At 38.3% G+C, this 15889-nt stretch overlaps 1 long non-coding RNA gene across 1 annotated transcript in view; it reads left to right on the plus strand.

Moving 5' to 3' along the window:
* The window catches only part of LOC132376556 (uncharacterized), a 130879-nt gene extending 116717 nt beyond the window's left edge, over positions 1-14162 (plus strand). The window contains exons 3-6 of the long non-coding RNA XR_009506350.1: positions 8596-8678; positions 12589-12695; positions 12815-13551; positions 13643-14162. This is a non-coding gene — a long non-coding RNA (uncharacterized LOC132376556). The remainder of the gene's footprint in view (positions 1-8595; positions 8679-12588; positions 12696-12814; positions 13552-13642) is intronic.
* The last annotated feature ends 1727 nt before the right edge of the window (positions 14163-15889 follow it).

Here is a 15889-nt window from a genome sequence, read left to right on the forward strand (position 1 = left end):
CACCAGCTGGCCTGGGGTATAATTTGTTCTGAGGGTTAATTTGGTTTTCCTAAATTTCTGTACCAGACTTTGCCCCATGCCCTTCTCTAGGGTGAGTACCTTCAATACATATGGTTCTGAAGTAAGTAATTTACATTCTTATGTTATCTAACTCCTAAAATAACCCTGGAGAGAAGTACTGGTAACCTAATTTTACCAATGAGGAAATCAAAGTTTCAAGATGTTCCGTGACTTGCCTCAGTTACAGGGCTAGTCCATGGAATTGCTTAGTTCGCAGTCCTGGGCTGTCTGACTTGAAAGGTCCTTGTCTTATTCACTGCTCTAAGTTACCTTAGATACCTGTGTAAAATAATTTCTGGAAGTTTCCTTCTAATTAGGATTTTAAGAATATGACAAAGGGATTGCTGGGTGCTTATGACAATTATAACATGTAATTCAGTTATTTTAGTGAACGTAATATAGAGGACAGATCTTAGCTATGGTCACCTGTCCTTTGAGATTTGGATAAAATTGATCCAATTTTCTGCTTGCACTAAACTCTTATGTCCCGTGTTTGCTTTCTCCTTACCCATCCAGGAGTGGCATGCAATTTGTGCTCTATGAGTTTTCTTAGAAATGGTTGTATGTAAAACATAGACTTCGTTAAAAATTTGGGGGGCAGTGATTGAGTTTTAATTTGTAACAGTGAAAACAAAATTAAATATTATGCATACCATAAAATTAAATATGTTAATTTTATTACAGGAAGAATAGAGTAGCTAGAGTTCACAGTGTAGAAACAGAATAAAAATCAAAGTTGTCTTTCACCTTATATATTTTATCTTTAATATATCATACGTGAGATGCCTGTCTTTCTGACATCTCATCACTTGGAAATCCTTCCTCTTGCTACCTTTCTCAAGGCACCAGGACCCAGCCATGCTCAGGCTCGCCATTCCTCTTCAAAAGCCTCCTTGTAGCTCAGTCCCCCGCACTGTTTTTTTTTACGTGTAGAATTTAGTTTTCTATCTTTTCTAAGTGGTTTATGAACATGCTCTCCAAAGAAAAAGGCCATTTACCTCTTTACTCATCTTTTAGTAGCCTGGCAAACCTGTAAGTACTTAAGTTTCATCATTTCCTCTTCCACTCAAAGTCCTCATCATTGTAAAGATAAGAAATTGACCATTTTCACTCCTTACTATCCATATGCTAACCCCCAAAATATTCAAAGGGAGAAGCTTCTACCATCAGAACTGGTTTCATGTATCTACTTTAAAAATTTTTTTCTTGCTGCGTATTCACATACTACACAGATACACAGTCTATTATGAAGTAATATTCTGTTATTTTTCAAGTAGTTCCTCACTAAGAAGTGGAGGGAAACTCTAAGAAGATACTTTTTCACTTCATTTTGGGCATTGTCCAATTCTACCAACTCTCTTGCATGTGTTCCATATTTGCCCCTACTTCACATTGGCCTGTGTATACTTACTTTCACTTGTATGGATCATTTGAAGAAAATGTTTTGTCTTTTTAGCTTAGTCAAGGGGATGGCTGAGGTTCTGCATTATAGGATCTGGGGGAGCATTGGACTCTAGATAGAGCTGGATAGCTGAGTGCCAACTTGACTCATGTTAATATACTAGCTGTGCAACATTGGACAAGCACACTACCTCTCTAAGCTTTATTTTTCTTATGGTAAAATAAGGAACAAGTAATAAGTATTGTGAAGATTAAAATTGAAATCATTCTAGGAGCAGCATTTAACATGGTGCTTGGCATATAGAAAGCGCTCAACAAATGCAAGTTGCTAATCTCATTATTATTTCTATTCTTTCCAAAAAGAATTGTGAATGCTTGTCTCTAGTTATTTATTACTTTAGGAATAAAGTCACACCTTTGCAAAACCCACAGCTCCCTGTTTCTTCTTTCAATGTTCTATGCTCCAACCTGTTGCTTATGTGTTCTGTGCCTAAAGGGGGATTTATCTTCTTTTACACAGAAATGAACTACTGTTTGGGCAGAAAATGGATGCCTTGACCCTCTTTGTACAATACGATTTAAATCAAACATTTTCTTCCAAACTTTACCTGCCCAGTGTTGTAACTTTAGGTGTATCTCTGGTGAATCATTTCTTCCTGACGTTGTGTTTGCTACATTAGTTCATATTATCCTGTTTTATAGAGGATGAACTGGAGATCAGAGGTTGAGTCACATGTATGGTGTAGCCATGTAACTAGCCAATACCTCCCCAGAGTTTGATTCATAGAAGGGTCCAAAACATGTTTGTTCCTTGAAGAAGTCATTCAGCAAATACTTCTTGTGCAACGAGATAGTGATGAAATCGATGCATGTTCAGAGAAATTCTAAAATGGTAGGTCTGCACCATTATTAGGCTGAAGGATAAACTTTGTCCTTTTCAGCAAAATCTTTATCCATCTGTGAAGCACTGTCGAGCCATTAGCAAGGAAATGTGAAAATGTACTTAGGTTGATCTGTGTGTGCCTTCCCCACCCGTCTCTATAACACAGAAGTCCAATAATGTTTTTCTCCCTGAACAGACAGACAAAAACACCATGAACTGTGTGCAATCCAGTGAGAACATTACCTGGAGTTTCCATCCTGGGCTTGTTGTAAAAACCGTAACAACTCTTACTGACTTCAGTTGGAAAATAAAATCATCTTCCAGAAAGGCTGAGGACAGCTGTAAAGGCTAAGACAGGCTCTAAATTATTCCTCTTCAGAGGAGGTTTGGCACTTTAGAGCAATTCAATTACAGTCTTAGAGAAAAGGGGACCTCTGAGGTCACCTCAGTGTACCTCACCACAGGTATCAAGCTGCTCACAGAAGTTGCCACTTATCCAGGGAACACAGCATCCCAACTGTCTCAGGACGGGCTGAGATTCTAAAATTCCCTGGATGATTCTCACTTTGGTCCCTTCTCTCGATCAGTACTAATTAACCTTAGCTCAAGCCTTAAGATTTCTTCTCTAGGCTCTGGCGTCAGGCTAACAAGTCTCTGTCTGGTGTCTAGCCCCCATTCCACTCAATCGCAATTGCCCAACATTCTTTTTAACTATAAATCTTCCCATGTTAATTCTCTGCTCAGAATGTTTCAACTCTTTGCATGGCCTTCAAAGACTGAAATGTTTTGGTCTCTGTCTACCTATTCCATTTCATTTTCTTTCTCACATCTTATGTTCCACTAGTATTGACATCTCTGTGCCTTTACACATGCCGTTTTCTTTTTGGTACCTTGTCCTTCCTCCGCCTCACTGTTCAGTCATCATCTCTTCCCAAATGTATGCCTCTTCCCCTCTGCTGGGAGAAGGGTCCTGTTTTTCCCTTTGAACATCCTCTGCTTACCATTCCGAAGGAGTGTTTTGTCCTTCAGTGAAATCATCATCGGAGGCTAAACACTGATCCTGATATGGCTTAAATATGTTGTTTTAAATTTGAATTCAAATCCTTTCAAGCTTTAGTCTTCAATAGATGCTCTGTGACCGAACATATTAGAGACTGTTTATATAATGGTTTAACACATACTTTTTCTTTTTATAAATTGAGGTATAGTGGACTTAACAACATTATATTACTTACAATATTATATTAGTTTCAGGTATACAATGTAGTGATTCAATATTTTTGTAGATTATAAACCATACAAAGTTATTATAAAATATTGACTACATTCCCTGTGCTGTACAGCACATCACTGTGACTTACTTATTTTATAGCTGGCAGTTTGTACCTCTTAATCCCCTTCATCTATTGATATTTTGCCTCTCTTCTTACCCCTCCCCCTTCTGGTAAGCCCTAGTTTGTTCTCTGTAAGTTTGCTTCTATTTTGTTATATTTGTTCATTTGTTTTGTTTTTTAGATTTCATATATAAGTGAAAACATACAGTGTTTGTCTTTCTGTCTGATTTTCTCACTAAGCATAAAAACCTCCAGGTCTATACTTGTTGCAAATGGCAAGATTTCATTCTTTTATATAGCTGCATAATATTCCAGTGTGTGTGTATATCTCACATCTTCTTTATCGATCCATTTGCTGATGGGCACTTAGGTTGCTTCTGTATCTTGGCTACTGTATAATAAATAATGCTGCAATTAACACTGGGGTAAATATATCTTTACAAATCAGTGTTTTCACTTTCTTCAGATATATACCCAGGAGTAGAACTGCTAGATCACATGGTAGTTCTATTTTTAACTTTTTGAGGAACCTCCATACTATTTTCCATAGCAGCTGCACCAATTTACATTCCCACTGACAGTGTACTATGGTACTCTTTTCTGCACATTCCCTCCAACAGTTATTTCTGTCTTTTTGACGACTGTCATTCTGACAAGTGTGTTGGTGATATCTCACTGTGGTTTTGATTTGCATTTCCTTGATGATTAGTGATGTTGAGCATCTTTTCAGGTGCCTGTTGGCCATCTACATGTCTTTTTGGAAAAATGACTATTCAGGTCCTCTGCCCATTTTTTAATCAGCTTTTTTTATATTAAGTTGTATGAATTCCTTATGTATCTTGAATATTAAACCCTTCTCATACACATCATTTGCTTACTACTCAGTGGGTTGCCTTTTCGTTTTGTTGATTTCCTTCACTGTGAAACAGCTTTTTAGTTTTATTAGGTCCCATTTGTTTATTTTTGCTTTTGTTGCCCTTACCTGAGGAGGGAGATCCAAAAAATATTGCTAAAACTGATTTCAAAGAGTGTATTGCTTGTGTTTTCCTCTAGAATTTTTATGGTTTCAGATCTTATGTTTAAGTCTAATCCATTTGAGTTTCTTCTTGGATGTGGTGTGAGAAAATGCTCTAGTTTCTTTTATATATGGCTGCCCAGTTTTCCCAACACTGCTTATTGAAGAGACTGTCTTTTCCCTGTTGTATGTTCTTGCCTCCTTTGTTGTAGATTAACTGTATGGTTTTATTCCTGGGCTCTCTATTCTGTTCTATTGATCTATGTGTCTTTTTTGGTGCCAGTACCATACTGTTTTGATTACCGTAGCTTTGTAGTATAGTTTGAAATCAGGACATGTGATACCTCCAACTTTGTCTTCTCAAGGTTGCTTTGGCTATTTGGGGTCTATTGTGGTCACATACAAGTTTTAGGATTATTTATTCTAGTTTTGTCAAAAATGCTGTGGGTATTTTCATAGGGAGTGCATGGAATTTGTAGACTGCTTTGGGTAGTATGGACATTGTAGCACTATTAATTCATGTGATCCATGAGCATGGTATATCTTTCCATTTATTTGTGCCGTCTTCAATTTCTTTCATCAATGTCTTATTTTTCAGCATATAGGTCTTTCCCCTCCTTGGTTAAGTTTATTTCTAAGTGTGTTATTCTTTTTGATTTGATTTTAAATGGGACCGTTTTCTTGATTTTGCTTTCTGATAGTTCATTTTTTTAAAAAAAATATTTTAATGAGATTCTTGTCTGCTTACATTCTTTTTATTTATGTACATATGTATGTATGGCTGTGTTGGGTCTTCGTTTCTGTGCAAGGGTTTTCTCCAGTCGCGGCAAGTGGGGGCCATTCTTAATCGCGGTGTGCGGGCCTCTATCGCGGCCTCTCTTTACGGAGCACAGGCTCCAGACGCGCAGGCTCAGCAATTGTGGCTCACGGGCCGAGTTGCTCCGCGGCACGCGGGATCCTCCCAGACCAGGGCTCGAACCCACGTCCCCTGCATTGGCAGGCAGACTCTCAACCACTGCGCCACCAGGGAAGCCCCCTGATAGTTCATTTTTAGTGTATAAAAATGCAACAAATTTCTGTATATTAATTTTTTATCCTACAAATTTACTGAATTCATTTATTCTAACAGTTTTTTTATGAAGTCTTTAGGTAGACTCTTTCTATATATAGTATCATATCATCTTCTAATAGTGGCAGTTTTACTTCTAGCCTTCCTGTTTGGATGCCTTTTATTCCTTTTTGTTGTCTGATTGTTGTGGCTACAACTTCCAATAAATATTAGCTAGGGTGTGTCATAAATGGCCTTTATTATGTGGAGATATTTTCCATCTCTACTAACTTTGTTGAGAACTTGTATCATGAGATGATATTGAATTTTGTCAGAGCTTTTTCTACGTCTATTGAGATGATCATGTAATTTTTATCCTTTGTTAATGTAGTGTAGCATGTTGATTGATTTGTAGATATTGACCCATCCTTGCATCCCTGAGATAAATCCCACTTGATCATAATGTATGATCTTTTTAATGTATTGTTGAATTCAGTTTGCTAATATTTTGTTGAGGATTTTTGCATCTATGTTCGTCGGGGATATTTGCCTGTAATTTTCATTTTTTGTGGTGTCTTTGTCTGGTTTTAGTATCAGGGTAATGCTGGCCTTGTAGAATGAGTTTGAAAGTGTTCCCTCCTCTTCATATTTTTGACATAGTTTGAGAAGGATAGGTATTGACTCTTCTTTAAGTGTTTGGTAGAATTCCTCTGTGAAGTCTGGTCCTGAACTATTGCTTGTTGGCAGTTTTTTGATTAGTGATTCAGTTTCATTACTAGTGATTAGTCTGTTCAAATTTTCTACTTCTTCCTAATTCAGTCTTGGATGATTATATATTTCTAGTTATTTATCCATTTCATCTAGGTTTTCCAATTTGTTGACGTATATCTGTTCATAGTATTCTCTTATCATTGTTTGTATTTATGTCATATTGATTGTAACTTTTCCTCTTTCATTTTAATTGTACTTATTTGGGCCCCCTCTCTTTTTTTTCTTGATGAGTCTGGCTAAAGATTTATCAATTTTGTTTATCTTTTCAACAAACCAGCTCTTAGTTTCATTGATCTTTTCTATTGTTTTTTTGGTCTCTATTTATTTCTGCTCTGATCTTTATTATTTCCTTCCTTCTGCTAATTTTTGCCTCTGTTCTTCTTTTTCTAATTCCTTTAGGTGGAAAGTTAGGCTTTTCATTTGAGACTTCTCTTGCTTCATTAGATAGGCCTGTATTGCTGTAAACTTCCTTCTTAGAACTACTTTTGCTGTGTCCCACAGATTTTGGAAAGTTGTATTTCTATTTTCATTCATCTCAAGGTATTTTTTTGATATCCTCTTTGATTTCTTCATTGACCCATTACTTTTGTAGTAGCATGGTATTTAGTCTCTGTGTGTTTGTGTTTTTTCCAGTTTTCTTCCTAGAGTTGATTTCTAATTTCTTACTGTTGTGGTCAGTAAAGTTGCTTGATATGATTTCAGTCTTCTTAAATTTACCAAGACTTGTTTTGTGGCCTAGCATGGTGATCTATCTTGGAGAAAGTTCCATGTGTGCTTGAAAAGAATGTGTATTCTGTTGTTTTTGGATGGATGTTCTATAGATATCTATTAAGTCCATCTGGTCTAATGTGTCACTTAAGGCCACTGTTTCCTTATTGATTTTATGTCTGCATGATCTATCCATTGATGTAAGTGGAGTATTACAGTCAATTTCTCCCTTTATGTCTGTTAATATTTGCTTTATATATTTAGGTGCTTCTGTATTAGGTTATATGATTGAGAATGTTATATTCTCTTCCTGGAGGGACTCTTTTATCATTATATATAATGATAAATGATATATAATGCCCTTCTTTGTCTTTTGTTATAGACTCGGTTTTAAAGTCTACTCTGATATGAATATTGCTACCCCAACTTTCTTTTTACTTCCATTTGCATGGAAATCTTTTTCTATTGCTCACCTTTAATCTGTGTGTATCTTTAGCTCTGAAGTGAGGCTCTTATAGACAGAATTTGTATGGGTCTTTTTTTTAACCAATCAGCCACCCTATCTTTTGATTGGAGCATTTAGTCCATTTACTTTTAAAGTGATTATTGATAGGTATGTACTTGTTGCTATTTTGTTACATGTTTTCTGTTTTGTTTTGTACTTATTCTCAGTTCTTCTTTTAGTCTCTTGTGGTTTGATGATTTTCTTTAATGTTATGTTTGGGTTCCTTTACCTTTGTTTTTGTGCATATATTATAGGTTTTGGGTTTGTGGTTACCATGAGGTTAATATCTATCAATATCTATTTTTTTAACTGATAATTGTTTAAGTTCAAACATTCTAAAAGCTCTACATTTTTTACTCCCTCCCATATTTTATATTTTTGATATTTTTACACCTTTATGTATATTTTGTAACTGTTTACTGTATTTATAGTTGATTTTACAATTTTTATCTTTTAACCTTTGCACTAGCTTTATAAAGTGTTTGATACACTGCCAATTCTATATATTTGTCTTTAGCAGAAAGATTTTTACCTCATATATTTTCTTTATTTTTGTTACTGGCCTTTTCTTTTTTGCGTAAAGAGGACCCTTTAACATTTTCTACGAGGTCAGTTTAGTTGTGATGAACTGTTATTTTTTGCTTATCTCTCCTTAAATTCTGAATGATAATCTTGCTGGGTAGAGTATCATTGGGTTCCCCCCCCCCCTTTCAGAACTTTATAACATGCCACTCCCTTCTGTCCTACAAAATTTCTGCTAAAAAAAATCAGCTGATAGCCTTATGGGAGCTCCCTACTATGTGACTCTTTGTTTTGCTCTTGCTGCCTTTAAAATTTTCTCTTTAAGTTTTGCTGTTTTAATTATGATAGGTCTTGGTGTGGGTCTCCTTGGATTCATCTTGTTGGGACTCCTCTCTGTGATTCCTGGACCTGGATATCCATTTCCTTCTCAGGTAAGGGGATATTTTCAGCCATTATTTCATCAAATGCATTTTAGGTCCCTTTCTCTCTCTCTCTGCTTTCTGGGATCCCTATAATACAAATGTTAGTATACTTGATGTTGTCCCAGTGGTCCCTTAAACTATCCTCATTAGTTTGTGTTTTTTTTTTTTTTTGCTGTTCTGATTGTGTGATTTCCACTATTCTATTCTATCTTCCAGGCCACTTATGTATGTGTTCTTCTGTATTGCCTAATTTGCTGTTGCTTCCTTCTAGTGTGTTTTTCACTTAAGTTACTGTATTCTTCAGCTTTGATTGGTTTTTTTTTTACATCTTCTAATTCTTTCTTGAAGTTCTCACTGTGTTCCTCTATTTTTGAGTTCAGTGAGCACTCTTATGACTACTGTTTTGAATTCTTTGTCAGGTAAATTAGTTATCTCAGTTTCATTAGATTTTTTTTTCCTTAGATTTTATCTTGTTCTTTGGTTTGGAACATATTTCCTTTGCTTCTCGTTTTGTTTATTTGACTTTGTTTTTCTCTATGAAATTAGGCAAAACAGTTACCCATCCTGGTCTCAAAGGAGTGCCCTTATGTATGCAGCCTGCATACCCCAGTGGCTTTACTGGGAGAGTTGGAGCTAAAATGAGCACAGGCTGGGGCTTTTTGGGGGGTGTGCCAGGGCTGTTTGTTGCCTTGGAGGGTGTGAGCGAGCTGGATCCAAGAAGGGGTCAGGGATTAGAAATAGAGGCCAGGTCAGGCTGGGGCTTCTCCCAGGGCTTGCTGGTGACCCCTGCCTTGGCAGGGGCTGGAGCTAGAGCTGGAGCCTGGTGCAAACCACAGCTTCTCTTGGGGCATGCTGGCAGCCACTGCCTTGGTGGCATGTGGGGCTGGAGCAGCAGCCTGATATGGGCTAGGAAGTGCACTGGGCAGTGTTGGTATGCCAGCCAGAGCACCAGGCACTTTTCAGTCTGCTGCCTCTGCATTGGTACTGGGAGACAGCATGTTTGTTTGTGTGCCCTTTAAGAGCAGTCTCAATTTCTTAAAGCCCTCCAGTAAGCCCGACTGGTTTTCAAAATCAGCCAAGGGCACTCATCTCCCTGGTGCTGGACCCCAGTGCTGGGTTGCCCAATATGGGGTTTGAATCCTTCATGTTTTAGAGAGGATCTCTGAGCTTGTGATATCCCCCTCCTACTCAGGGTTGCCTGCTGGGGGTGTGGGTCCAAATTAGGTCACTTCTCTTCCCCTCCTACCAGTCTGTGTGTGTATGTAGGTGTGTTGTATCACTGGTTGTAGAAGAGCTGTTCTGCTAGTCTTCAGGTTGTTCTGAGAGAAAGTTATTCTTGACGTAGTTGGAATTTCGGTGTGTTTATGGGAGGAGGTGAGCTCACAGTCTTCCTGTTCTGCCATCTTGATCTCTCTCCACATGCATTTTCAAGTCAAGTCGGGCAGATTGGGTTCAAATTACAATTCTGCCTATTACCAGTATGTGTCCTTGAACAATTTTACTAACTGTTGAAATAATTTTTTTTCTTACATACAGATTAACATTACATTAACATACAGATAATACTGTCAGAGCTTTGGTAAGAATTAAATAAGATCATGCATAAGAAGTATTTAGAACAGGGAAATACATGTTGATCAATAAATATTGGGAAAAGGATATCAAATTAAACTTTTTTGACCTTCTCAGTCACAAACTCTCTGATTTCTGTTCTTTCATAGCATTTTCTTTAGTCTCAGAATTTATATGTGTGCAATGAAGGTCCACACTAGGGTTACAGAAATAGGGAGAGAGAGGCAAGCAGGTCCTTCTAGCCTATCTAAGGGTTCTGTCCTGAGGCTTAAATGAATTAACAAATGTAAAGTGACTGACACAATTGGTGCTTAAATGTTTAGATTGCCTTCTCTCCCTGTTTGTGAGGGTAGATGGCAAAACTTGGTTCTTTGCAGTTTCTTTTCTTGGAAAAAGATCTAAAGCCAAACTGAGTTAGGCAGAATAATAGCTAGCCCCCAAAATGCCCATATCCTAATAAATACTTAGAACCTGTGAATATGTTAGGTTACATGGCAAAGGGAAATTAAGGTAGCAGATGCAATTAAGTTGTTAATTAGCTGACCTTAAAACAGAGTGGTTAGCCTGGATCGTCCAGGTGGGCTCAACATAATCACAAGGGTTCTTAAGAGTGGAAGAGGGAGGCAAAGAGGAGGGGGTCAGAGAAAGCAATGTGACAACATAAATAGGGTCAGAGAGATGTAATGTTGCTGGTTTTGAAGGTGGAGGAAGGGAGCCATGAGCCAAGGGAGGTGGGTGACTTCTAGAGAATTTAAAATGCAAGAAAATGGATTTAACCCTAGAAGGAATGTAGCCCTGCAAACACTTTGTGAGACCCGTGTCAGATGTCTGACTGACAGAACTGTTTGTTTGATGATAAATTTGTGTTACCACTAAGTCAACAGTAATGTAAGATTAATAATATACAAAGAAAGCTTGAAGGAAAAAAATTTCGATTTCTGATGGATAGGAGTCTAAAGTTTTGGTTATGGGGCACTGTATTGGTAGTTAAAACTGCCTATAAAGTAAAGAAATGGATTTCTTGAGGAGATCATGAATGCTCATAGCCCATAAATCCTAACAGCTTATATGTTTCTCATTCTTTACATTTTTCTTATCAGCAGACTTCAGGGAAAGTCAGAGTGCCTTCAGCAGTCATGAGAATGCTAGGGGCCTGTCATGGTCTTGCTCTCCCTGTGTGTAAGGGTAGATGATTTGATGCTGGTGAGAAAGATGTTGGGGCAGCAGTTCTGTCAGAGGCTGCACAACCTCTGTTGATCCTTCATCATGATAATGACAAGAACCACAATGACCATTAACTGTTTAGCATATTTCAGGAGCTGTACATTATTATACTGACCATAAAAAGTAAGAGAAAAATCATAGGAAGGAGTTATTACACCGATGTGTAAAGTCAGGAAACTAAACTACAAAGAAGCTAAGTGACTCACCCAAAGGTGTAGAACACATAAATCATGGTGCCTTTACCACTGTTTAGGTCTTTGTGACCCAAGACTGTGCTTTGTACACTGTATTATACTGTCTCCCCAGCGAGCTGCACCTCTGTTTTTCATTTTGGAATAAAAAAAGCAGCTGGCGTTGTGCTAAAATTTGTATCACACCTTCGTTTATGAAGTCTGCCTCCCCTCCCTGAAACCAAGCATGTACACAGAGCTGTTTGACACATTAGATATTCAATGCTCAGTATTTCTAATAGATGTTGCACATCAGTCTGCTGCTTATGGTACTGAAGAGCTAGTATGTCACTACAATATCATCAAACAAAATATCATTGTATTTTCCCAGGCACAGTGCTGTGATATGCAGTAACACTGAACTCAGAGTCTATTAGGACATTTTCCCAGAACAAAATGTGTCCCAGAAGAAACAACGTGATGTGGTTTATCCTGGTGTGTTATTTTCTCCAGAGCAACTGTCTCCTCCCCCTGAAAGCTCGCATATTTTAAGCTTCACAAATAACACTTTCAAGAGGACTGTGAAATGAAAGGCCCACACAGTGATGGAGGACTCTAGGGGGGCATGCCTGTGTGTTTGCTTTCCTTAGCCAGGTTCTGAAAAGGCACAGAATGTGGGAGGTGTTAGGATAGGTTTCATGAGGCCTGGGGAACATGAAAGAATCCCTTCATCAGCCTTATTTTTGCAGAACTTCAAAGGGAGGCCAAGAAAGAATAGGTTTAAGAGCAGTCAGGCTAGAAATTCACCACCTACTCTTGTTTGTTTCAATTGTGTTTCAAGTCCATTGCTCAGGTGACCTCATGCTGTGCTGGGAACTGACAAGGGTGGCGAGCACACCTGCTTGTCAAAACTTTACTAAATTGCCACCTGGGTTTTTTTCTTTCCATCTCAGGCTATGCACATTCATCTGGAATGGAAGGTGGTGACTAAGGAACCAGCAGATAAGAGATCTGTATCTTTTAGGGTCGACCTATATATTTTATCCCCAAGAAGCTGGAGGTGAGAAAATTCATGCTTTTATTTATTTATATTAATCATTTAAATTAAATATAACCAGTGTACTCAAAAACCTAAGCACCTCCTGTTTCAAAGAAAATACTGTTTTTTCTTCTCTCTAGACCATGCCACTTCATACATCCTGTGGATAATATTAAACATATGTGATAAGTGGCGTTATCCTGCCCTTGAGAAACTTGTCGTCTAATTGAGGAGAAGAGACCTCACATGTGGAACAATCCAGAAGTACTTAAGGCACCTACCACAAAGGCTTCACACATTAAAGAACTGAGAATTATTTGGCTATAAAAAAGAATCTGCTAAATTAATGGCATGGCCAATACATGCCATATTTCCAAAGAGGGTGCTACAAGTATGAGCCAACATTACCTGGGGATGTTCGAGAAGGCAGTGAGTGTATAAGCTGAACTTTAAGGAAATCTGTAGGCGTTGAAGGGGTAGAGGAGAAAAACAAGGGCGTTCTAGGTGGCAAGGCAGGTTAGGCAAGGCCTTGAGTGTTTTCAGAAAAGTTTACACCCGGTTCTCCAGGTAAAGGCAGCATTTGATAAGTTGCCTTTTCTTTTTTTTTCAATCAGAGTAGTGGCAGGTACGAAAGCATGGGCTGAGGGGCACTGGCTATGGTGAACGGGATGTTCTGGGTGATACAGGGAATAGGGTGTCCGGCTGGGGAGGTCCTTTAATGGACCCAGCAGCGAGAGAAGAGGGCAGGAGAATGATGAGTGGCCCCCTTAAGTGCCAAATGCCTTTCATATATGATCCCGTTTGTTTTTATCCTCTGGAAATCCTGCACAGTGGCTCTGGCTCTCCTTACTTTAAAGATGAAGAAACTGAAGCTTGGGTAAGTATGATAATGAGCTTCACGTCAAAAGACTACTATTTTAGTAGAACATTTCTTGGCTCTAAATCCCCTGTTCTTTCCACTTTGTCAGGCTGCTGGGAGCTCATGAGCACAAAGTTACTGCACGTCCTGATTCAACCTCCACGTCGCAAGTGCCAACAACAGAGCTCATATCCCCCTCACAGACACACAAGCGTGGTCAGCTCATCCACTGCCACTCTTCCCAAAAGGCTGGGAAAGCGAATCACGAACGTTAATTGAAGTCATCTCCTTCCTGAATTCCACCGTGGTGATCCCGTGATATGATACACCTGTGAGCCTTTTCTCCCTTTTCGGGTGCTCTGGGGAAGATATACTTCATAGTATTTACATTTTGGAATCTTGAAAGGCAGGTTGTAATTAAATTCCTTTTTCCACCTTGATGTCATCTGTTCTCACATGCACAACCACAGCTGTTCACGTTCTATGTCCTATACACAACACCCTCCCAGGAATGATGGCCTTATCCTGGAATGATCTGTTTAGTGTCTCTCCCACACCTGACTGAGAGCTGTTTGAGACCAGGATGATTGCTTTTTAAAAAAAAAGTATATATATATATATATATATATATATATATATATATATGCCTTCCTAAGTTCTAGATCTTCATCTAACATCTTGATATACCTAACTGAAGTATACGTTAAGAACTCTGACTACATCTATAGCACAATAAACAACTAGGCATTTCAAAAAATATTTGCAAGAAAAGGAAATCAGTGGATTCAGTTATTCACAATGATTAAACAATTGGACATGTAGATTTAATGTGGATGGTCTCCTGTTGTGAAGGCTTAGTATTTGTAGGTGCTCATCTTATACAGTAAGTAAACACAAACAGGAAGAAACATTTCTTACTAGATAGTCTCAGCCCGAGGTATTTTATTATATTTATCATTCTTTAATTATTAAGTAAATTCATTTTGGTTTCTTCCCTGGTGGTATTTTTAAAATTTCTGTTTCACCCCATTATCATGTTGTGTAACAGAAACAAGTGAGACAACAAGTGACTTGAGTTTTAGTTCCTCTCCTGACTCCGTGACATTGAACAAGTCATTCCTCCTCACGCATCAGATTCCTCATCTGTAAAGTGACTGAGTTACTTTAAATAAGTGTTACAGTTTCACCAACTAACTCTCAAATTTACAGGCAAGGAGAAGTGGGATGGTTGTAGCTGAGGGCTAGTGTGTATAAACCTTGGAGGTTTCCAGAAGTCATAAACCAGCCGGGCGAGTTTGACCTGATTGATATCTTTCCCAGCCTAGCATCTCTGCTTGGCTCCCGCCCAAACTTCCTGGCAGCCCTTCTACTGGTCAAGCATTCTGCCTAGGGGGTCTTGGAAGAAGTTAATATGCTGCAATTGAAGTTTCTGGTTTCCAACTTTTCACCACTAGGAACCTTTTTTTGTTAAATTGTTCCTCTAAGAATTTCTTTGTTTTTAAAGTTTTGCCAAGCAAACTTCATTATTTATGTAATGATTCTATTCCTCTGTATTTGTGTTGACAAAGAGATACTGAATTGTTAATCTGAGCTTTTTGGTAAAACAGTGATAATCATCAGTGTGACTCTCCAGTTAAAAGCAAAAAACTTCAATTGTTACTTCATGTGATCTGTGTGGAGGTAAATGTATGATTTCCAATTATGACAGGGCTTCACACAAAGATGAAAAGATCTGGAGCAATACGGGGTGAGGGAAGGATACTGACTGGTGGTACTTTGTTAGAGACACATGGGAAGGGGAATTCTCAGGGCCAAGCCAAGTTGTGGTTAGAACAGAGGAAATGTACAGCCAAGTATTTCCATGTGTAGGCAAGCATGTTCACCAGAAAAAAAATGCAGATTTGAATGAAACAGCAGAAAGAACCCAAGAAGGGGGTTTAGGGAAGTACAGAACAACGTGAAGAGAATATTTAGACCAACAGTATGTGGAGTAACCTGACAGTCATGGGGTAGAGTAACTAATCCCAAGGGTTGAAACAATATTTTGGTGTAAAGTTACTTTGATACAATGCTAATTCAGTGTGAGGTGAGAGAATTCCACCTGGTGCAGTGTGTCTGGTTGGCTAGGGCAGTAAATTGAGATGGGTTCTCACACTCTTGGATGGGAAGAATTAATATTGTTAAAATGGCCATACTACCCAAAGCAATCTACAGATTTAATGTGATCCCTATCAAATTACCCATGACATTTTTCACAGAACTAGAAATAACCCTGAAATGCATATGGAACCATAAAAGACCCAGAACTGCCAAAGCAATCCTAAAGAAAAAGAACAAAGCAGGAGGCATAACCCTC

Source organism: Balaenoptera ricei, chromosome 13 (assembly GCF_028023285.1).
Source record: "Balaenoptera ricei isolate mBalRic1 chromosome 13, mBalRic1.hap2, whole genome shotgun sequence".
Lineage (NCBI taxonomy): Eukaryota > Metazoa > Chordata > Mammalia > Artiodactyla > Balaenopteridae > Balaenoptera > Balaenoptera ricei.